A 9,220-nucleotide genomic window follows, 5' to 3' on the forward strand; every position below is an offset into this window, starting at 1 on the left:
AGCGCAGGCTCTTCTTTAACAGAAAAATAAAACAGATGGAAAATACTGATTAATGGAAAATCGCCCCCCAAAGCCTTTTTTTTTTTGGTGTGGTTTTCATTCCCTTTCAAATGTTGCTCTGCTCTGGCACAAACAAGGGGCTCCCCCTCCCCACAGGCTTTCTGGGGTGCTTGTGTATCTTGGAAAGCAAAGCAAAGACTGGAGGCCCACCACGGGCCCAGGCTTGGGGAGGGCGGCACATTCCTGCAGAGGCAGCATGAGGCTGGGGCAGAGGTGGGCAGGCCTCATGCCAGGCCCCCCGCAGCCCTCGTCTTTGTGTTCTCTCCATAAACATCAGGTGTGGGGCTCTGGGTCCTGGAGGCCAAGGCGGGTGCCCGCTGGGGCATGGTGAGGGGCCAGGGGAGAAGGAAGGGATGAGAACCATTCAGTGGCCCTGGGCTGCTATCAGAACGTGTGGACCCTCCCAGTTCATGCTTCAAGCATGGCAGTTCTTAGCATCCAGGTCTCCTGCTTGTGTACCCAAAAGCCTTGTCCACACCTTCATCCCAAGGATGTGGGTGTGTGTGTGTGTGTGTGTGTGTGTGTGTGTGTGTGTGTGATCTGACTTGGAAGGGGCTTGAACACAGAGCCTCATGTTTTCATGTGACCGTTTTGGCTTGAGGCTGGCACTCTACCATTTGAGCCACAGCTCCACTTTTGGTTTTTTCTTTTTCTTTTCTTTTTTTTTTTTGCCAGTCCTGGGCTTGAGCTCAGGGCCTGAGCGCTGTCCTTGGACTTTCTCAAGGCTAGAGCTCGACCACTTGAGTCTCAGCACTCCCAGCTTTTTTTTTTGTATGTATGTGGTACCAAGGAATCGAACCTGGGTCTTCGCGCATGCTAGGCAAGCACTTTAACCACTAGGCCAAACTCCCAGCCCGGTTTTTTCTTTTTCTTTTGCCAGTCCTGGGCTTGGACTCAGGGCCTGAGCACTGTCCTTGGACTTTCTCAAGGCTAGAGCTCTACCACTTGAGCCTCAGCACCACTTCCGGCTTTTTTCTATGTATGTGGTACCGAGGAATTGAGCCCCAGTCTTTGTTCCTGCTAGGCAAGCACTCTACCACGAGGCCAAACTCCCGGCCCCTTTGGCTTTTTTCTTTTTTGGTCAGTGGTGAGGTCCAAACTCATGGGCTGGGTGCTGTCCTGAGCTCTTTTGCTAGCACTCTACCACTTTTAACTACAGTACCCCCTTCCAGTTCTCTGGTTCCTGCCTGGGCTGGCTTTGAACCATGATCCTTAGATCTCAGCCTCCTGAGCAGCTAGGATTACAGGTGAGCCCCCCCCCCAAGCATTGCCTTTTGTTGTTGTTGTTGTTATTGTTATAAAGGCCACAGATAGGTTACAGTTCTGTAATTTCTTCTTGGGCAATGTCACTCTCAGCACTGCATTTTTAAGAGGTGCTTAAAACCTGGGGAAGCAGGGGTACCTCCACACACCATGTTGGGCCTGTCTCTGCTCTACATCGGACTGTCACGGATCCATTAAGCTCTGACAAGGGCCTGAGCCACCCCTGGGCAGTGAGAGCACCTGCTCCCAGCCTGGGGCAGCGGGCACCATATGCCCACCCAGGGCCAGAGTACGGCCCCCCACATGCTGACCATCGTCTCCATGCTGAGCAGGTAAAGCGAGCTGGGCCCCTCCCTTCAGTCACAGGCCCCTCCCTTCACACTGCTGGCCTTCCCATCCCCGGAGACCCCAGGCAGCAGACCCTGCTCACCCAGCTCCAGGTATGGTGCCCACCCTGGCATCTGTCCCTGCCCTGGCTCTGGTCCTACGCCGGTAGACCTGGCTGTGGGCACAGGGAGGGTCTGCAGTCACGTCCCCAGTCTGTGACAGCAGTCCAGGCAGACGGAGGCTGCAGGGGCCCTGGGGGCCGTGCTGGGCCGGGCACCCAGGGGAAGCCAGGCGAGCGTGGGGTGGGGAGAAAATCCCCCATCACAAGGAGGTGGCACCCGGCCCCATGCTGCCCCTCCAGCGGCTGGGCTATCGGGAGGTCCGGGCCTGTGGGGGTAGAGGTCGGGGCACTGGGGGCCTCGGGCACTTGGGGGCCTCTTCCCAGCCGCACAGAGCTGGGCCCCAGGGCCTGTGTGCGTAGGCCAGAGCTGGCAGTGTGTACGAAGCCATCTGAGCTGCACAGATGGCCTGCTCGGGGGACAGCAGGGACCAGGAGGGGCCGAGGAGCCACGGCCCTGGACAAGGCTGCACCCCCCACTTCTCCCCCTTGGATGGCAACAAAGGCAGGAAGGACCTGGGAAGCTTCCAGAAACTGGGCCAGGGCACAGGATGACCAAGAGGGGAACTCAGGGGCCACCAAGTTATAACCCCTACCCTGGGCCAGTCGCCCCCAAAAGATACACACTAACTCCAGTGGACAGCCAGTACCCTGCACCAACCATGCAAACACCAGGCATCTAATACATGCTTGATTATGCTTGTGTTGGGCCTGGCTGCTCACTGCACAATTCATGCAAATGGGACCCCTTTCTGCCCCTTCTGCATGGGCTCCTGTACACCAGGGGTCCTACATGGCCACTCATTCCCTGCCCGCTGTGCCACAGGGCCTTGGCACTTGCCACTTCCCTCTCCTGCATACCCAGTTGTATCCCTTACTGCCCAACGTCACTGCCGCAGAGAGGTCCTTCCTGACAATCTGCCATGGAATACTGCAACACACGCATGCACAAATACCCTCTCCTCTCACTCCTGATTCATCTCCTCCAATGCATTGACTGGATAAGGGTCTCTGTTCACTGCCAGGGCAGAGACCATGTCTGTTTGGTGTCCTGCCATCCTCAGGCCCAGGGACAACGCTGGGCAGACACGCTTGTGCACCGGCTGCCTGGCATGGCGGGAGGCCAGGACAGCAGGGGTGCGGGCAGCGGCTCAAGTCCACGCTCGTCTCTAAGATGCCCCAGGAGCAGCATGACTCCATGAGACCCCGGTGTCGCTGTGGACACGCGCGCGCACGGGACCGTGGGTGAAGGAGGGTGCAGAGCATCTGTAACTGCCGGTGGGTACGGGCGCTGCACCTTGTCTGCTGACTGTCATGAGGAACAGATGTGCTCAGGAGTGCTGTATCTCCCTGGGGACCCAGATCCTTGGTGGCACATTATTATTATTTGCCAGTCCCGCAGCTTGAACTCAGGGCCTGGGCCCTGTCCTTGGGCTTTCTCAAGGCTGAAGCTCTACACTTGAGCCACAGCGCCACTTCTGCCTTTTTCTATGTATGTGGTACTGAGGAATCGAACCTGGGTCTTTGCGCATGCTAGGCAAGCACTCTTCCACCAGGCCACGCTGCCGGCCGTTTGGTGGCACATTATGACATTAACCACATCACTCCTTGTCATGTGACTGTCCTCTTGGTCTATGTCACCAGTACCACTGCACCTCACCAGCTTGCCAGGGGACAGAAGGCCGTGCCAAACACTCTGAACCCCCGTGCCTTGCACTAGAGCACCTGTCGAAAACTTACCCAGCACTCAGGTTCCCTGGCCCGGCCTGGGGGGGAGAGGGGCCTGGTGCGATCCCGAGGCTGGCATGCGGAGTAAAGGAGTTCACACAGGATGGGGTCACAGTCAGTTCTCAAAGGGCGGGCAGTGCAGGAGCCCCTCCACAAGCAGGCACGGGAGGCTCAAGTGGCTCTCCACAAGCCAGGAGGCAGCAGCCGTGGGCCTGGAGGCCCTGGGAGAGGGAGGGCTCCGAGCTGCTAAGTCACCACCAGAGCCTGGCACAGAGAGCTGGCACGGCAGGCACAGACAGACGTGTCTGAGCTTAGCACTTGACATCCAAAGCCAACCCACGGCGCCAGGAGTGTGGCCTAGTGGTAGAGTGTTTGCCTAGCACGCATGAAGCCCTGGGTTCGATTGCTTGGTACAACACAGAAAAAGCCAGAAATGGTGCTATGGCTCAAGTGTCAGAGCACTGGACTTGAGCAAAAAGTGTCAGAGGACAGTGCCCAGGCCCTGAGTTCAAGCCCCAGGACTGGAAGGGGGGGAAAAAGCAACCCACCCAGCTGAGTGGCAGAGAAGGCACCGGGAGAGGTCCCAGCTTCCTGTTCGTGGTTTTATTCCAGTCTGGGAAAGGCTCGGCAGCGTGGCAGTATAAAGCAGCACCAACTTGCCCTGTCTTCAGGGATGGCTCACAGTGTGCTTGCTGTGTGTTGGGGCGGGGAGGTTATTTCTTTGCCTTCCTAGTTTCTAGACGCAGCCTGCAGGCTTTGGACAGCGGCCCCTCCTCAGGTGTTTTGTTGGTCATAACGAGGTTTGAACTTGGAGCCTTGTGCTTGCTAGGCATGGAAGAGGTGTTTACTGACAGCTTTTGCTGGGCCCACGAATGAACTAAAAGCAAGAGAAAAGACTGATGTCTCCGCCCGCCCCACGCGGTGTCTCTGCTGTGGGTCATTCTCTCTGCAGTCACTGATCACCTTGGAATCCAGGAAGGACAAGGCTAGTCGCTGACCAGTAACGTCCTTCTGGAGATTCAAACTACCCGTGAGGGATGCCAAAGCCTGCCCAGCACAGGCTGCGCTGACCAGTGTGCCCCTGCCCACGACCACAGCTGTGGTGACTTCTCCCCAAACACTGCCACATGGTGACCAGCGTCAGGCTGGACTCTCCCCTGCCCGTGGCTCTTTGTCTATAAACCTGAACCTCATGTCTGCACACAAGGTGGCTGCAGAGGAACCAAAGTGCTGTCTCCCCACGGCTGTCTGGACCAGGAAATGAACCCTTCTCTGCCCTTCACTGTATATTTGGCACATGGCGGTGTGTGGCTGCAGTTTGGGCCATGGAATGAGTACCCCAGCTGCAGGCAAAGGCTGTCCCATGTAGCCCAGCTGCTTTCCTCCATTTTTGGAGCCAGAGCAATGCTTTCCCTGCCAGTCCCTTCCACAGTATGCCTTTTCTCAGGGGCTCAGGGCGCAAGACTGGGCCACGGCTCTGTGTACCATGTGGCTCTGTGTCACATGGGGAGAATGGACCCCTGGGAGACAAGGCCTCACCACAGCGGGGAGGATCTGCAGAGGTCCCCCCACGGGAACCAGGGTCTCTCTCCAGACACAGTGAAGGCGGTTGGCACCTCTCCACGGGTTCCGACTTTCCATCAGCTCTAAGCCTTCTTGAGACACGCCAGTGAGGACAGGATGCCAAAGCAAAGCAAGAAACAGGCCGGGCAGGTGGGGCAAGGCCTTCCGCTCCAGGGAGAAAACTCTTTCCAACCTGGATCGGGTAGGGAAAGGAAAGGCCTAAAAATCTAAGGGGCAGAAACAGCTTTTCTGGTTTCGTGATGGCACAGGCAAGAGGGAGCAAATGGGAAAAAAGGAGGCAACTGTCGACGCCAGGAAGAACAAAGACCATGTGCTGCACTTCCGTCCACAAAGAGCCAGTGCCACGGCCCCTGCCCCATCCTACCCTGTGTGCCACCTGCCCGGGAATCCAAGCCACCAGGCACTCGCCTTCTTCAGATCCACCCTCACCACTGCAGAGTCCGTGGTCTACTGAGTTCCACACCCTGCCCCTCCTGATCCACTCTGAAGCCTGGGCTGCCAGGCACCCTCCTGCACACCTGCAGGACAGCCATGCACAAAGCAACCACGCACACACACTCCTCTCCTCACTCACCTCGCCTTCCCCTGGTCCTCCCCTGGTCCACAGCGCCTATCCCAGGGCTTTGGCCCCCATCACTCCTCCTCTTTCGACTCCCCTCCCCTGCCCCGCTCCGCTCCGTCTGTCTGCTAGCCCCGCCTACTCAGGGCCTGGGCGCTGTCCCTGAGCTGCTTTTGCTCAAGGCTAGCGCTCTACCACTTGAACCACAGCACCACTTCCGGCTTTTTCTGTGTATGCGGTACTGAGGAACTGAACCTAGGACTTCTTGCATGGTAGGCAAGCACTCTACTAAGCCACGTTCCCAGCCCCTCAACTTTTTTTAAATCTTAATTCAACAACAAAAAAAACAAAGTTCAGGGAGCTGCACAATGTCACTAGAACTGGTCCCTTCCACACATAGGGGCTGGGTATTGTTCACAGACACAGTCATTGGCACAAAGAGGCTGCAAGATCCACACACTACACTGAAAGGCCCATCAGCCAGACATTCCAGCCAATGTCACCTTGCCGGGCTCTCACTAACGGCCCTGCCAGGACTTCCTGGATGACGACTGTCCATCTCAGACAACCTCCGCCCTTCCCCGATGTCCCCGAGTGTCCCTTACAAGGACCCTTGCCACTGGATCTAGAATCTATGACAAGGGAATTTTCTAGTCATCAGCAAATCACTGCCACCCACAGCCAAGAGGATGGGTATTCAGCTCAGGGCTGGCGTGCCAGGGTGGGTGGACAGGGGGCACCAGCGAGCTTAGCAAAGACTCGGTGGTCTCAGCTCAAGTCAAACACTCACACAGCACCTCTGGGCAGGCCAGGGGAATAATTCCCCTCAGGGTTGGTCCCTTCTTGAAACAAGCTGCTGGCCTTCCCCCCCCCACTACCCCGCCTGTCCTGCTGAGCTCTGCCCACATTCCAAGCCACACAGCCCATGAACATGATGAATGGTGGATGGTCCCCAGAGTTTGGGGAAGTATGTTATGTTGCCATGGTAACAGCAAGCCCCCCCCCTTCCCTTGGGGAGGAGGGTGGAGGTTTGAAGCCAGCCCTGCTGACAAGTCCAAGAGACTCTTATTTCTGATTAATAAACAAAGAACCATAAGTGGGGCTGTGGCTCAAGTGGCAGAGTACTTCAGTGAAAAAACTAAGGGAGAGTGCAAGGCCCTGGGTTCAAGTCCCATGACCAGTATACACACACACACACACACACACACACACACACACACACACACACACACACACACACATATATACCCCTACGCTTAGCAAGCACAAGGCTCTGACTACAAACTATATTGTCACCAAAAATAAATAACTGAGGCTGGGCGCACAGACGGCTCACTCCTGTAATCCTAGGTCAAGATCCGAGGATCACGGGAGAAGCCAGCTCAGGCAGGAAAGTCTGCGAGACGCTTATCTCCAACTAACTGCCAAAAAAGCCAGAAGGGACCCCGCGGCTCATGTAGTAGAGCACTAGACTTGAGCAAAGACAAATCAGGGCTAGCACCCAAGCCCTGAGCTCAATCCTCAGGACCAGCACTAAATAGATACACACACACACACACACACAAACTTGAAATGGATCACAGACTCAAACGTAAAAGCTAAAGCTAGAAAATGTCTAGAAGAAAATATGACACCCCTGAAAACTTTTTAGAAAAGTGATGTTAGTCACCACACCAAAAGTAAAGCAATCAAAGAAAATCAACCTTGATCAATCGACTTCATTAAATCAAAACTTCTGCACTTCAGGACGAATGCCCATAGTTCATGTCTATAACCCTAGCTAGCTAGTCAGGAGGCTGAGATCTGAGGATTGCAGTTTGAAGACAGCCTGGGTAGGAAAGTCCTGAGACTCTTTAATAAACAACTCAAAACAAGGTGGAAGTGGAGCTGTGGCCCAAGTGGTCGAGTGGCAGCCTTGAGCAAAAGCAGCTCAGGGACAGCACCCAGGTCCTGAGTTCAAGATCTAAGACTGGCAAACCAACAAGCAAGCAAGGAGGAGGAGGAGGAGGGGACGGCGAAGGCAGGCAGGCAGGCAGACAGGCCAAGTTTGGGAGGTACCAGTCATTTATCCCACACCGGGGAAAAGCCTTTATGCAGACTAGCAGCAGCTCAAATCTCAATGACAACCAACCCTGTAACACCAGGCAAAGGCGGGGTGCCTCAGTGGTACAGCATTTCCCTAGCATGTCAGGACCCTGGGTTCGATTTCCAGTACAAACAAAACCGCCGATGGGTTCACCCTGTAACCCTAACAACTCAGGAGGTTGAGATCTGAAAATCAAGGTTCAAAGCCCGCCCAAGCAGAAAAATTGTCAAGACACCATCTCATTAGCTGGCATAAAAGCACTGCTGGAGATGTGGCTCAAGTGGAAGAATACCAGCTGTGAGCGAGCTGAGCCTGAGTGTGAGGTTCTGAGTTCAAGGAAAAGTAAACGAACAATACCCTAGAAAAATGAGAACCCACATTTTCACCAAGACCTGAACATCAATACCCCTGCAGCCCGAGCTCCCAACGGCCCCGACAGGGGCCAGACACTGGCCACCGGCGGGGCCAGCATGGCAGTCGTCCTCCTGCCAACATAAGTGAGCCAGGACGAGCCCAGACAACCAAACGTGTGCTCACATCTCCAGGACAGACCACCTTCGAGGGACAGAGACAAGACGCCCAGTGGTCCTGGGGTGGCAGCTGGGGGTGAGGGTCACCGTGGGGTGGTTTTGGGGTGACATGTTTTAACTGCGCCTCTGGAGGCCACAGGGCCGTCTCACGGCACCAAGGCAGGAAGGCAGGACCCACGGGACCGCAGCTCTCCCGCTGGGCAAAGTCAGGCTGCTGGCCAAAAGCAGGGGGGAAGCTCTGGTGGCTCTCCGTGGCCCCTGAGCAGGTCCTGGGTGGGGAGAACGGCCACGTTGCTGCTGCCCGCCCGCCCACCCGCAAGGCCTGCTTGCTCTCTGCCTCCGGCAAAGAAGTTTCCACACCAAATAAGGCTGCGGCTTTTGCCCAACTCCTGGCATGGACCAAAATTCCTGCTCAATGCCAAGATTGTATTTGGGCCCAAAGCTTCCCAGAGCAGCCGGTGCCCAGCATTCCCTCTGGGCCATCTGTCCCTCTGGGTAGCGCCCCAAACAAAGCAGAGAGTACCCAGAACAAGGGCCACCCAGCAGGGTGGGCTGTGACCTGAAAGCAAGCCAGGTGTTTACACGGGGGTGGCTGAAGGACTCCTGGGGCTCTAAATGTTGACACCCCAATTTGGGGGACCCTCAGTCAGCCTCAGTCTTAGCCAGCAGTCTGCCCTCTGACCAGGGACATGTTTGGCCTCAACTGATCTTCTATTCTGAACTAACCTGTCCAGCTGGAGGACACTGCTGGGCCATTTTCTCAAGCAAGCTAACACAGGCATTTTCCTAGCTAGTGTCTCAGGATGAGAAACGGACACCTACTGTCGCCAACTCCAACTCAGCCAAGTCATGAGTGCCCATCAAAGCTAAGGGGACACTGTGGGGACACGGGGAAGTGTGATGGCCATACACTGGTGCCATGAGGGTAGGCCCCGGGCATGCAGGGAAGCTTGTGGGCCATCCTG

Source organism: Megascapheus bottae, chromosome 16 (assembly GCF_031878675.1).
Source record: "Megascapheus bottae isolate mThoBot1 chromosome 16, mThoBot2.hap1, whole genome shotgun sequence".
Classification (NCBI taxonomy): domain Eukaryota; kingdom Metazoa; phylum Chordata; class Mammalia; order Rodentia; family Geomyidae; genus Megascapheus; species Megascapheus bottae.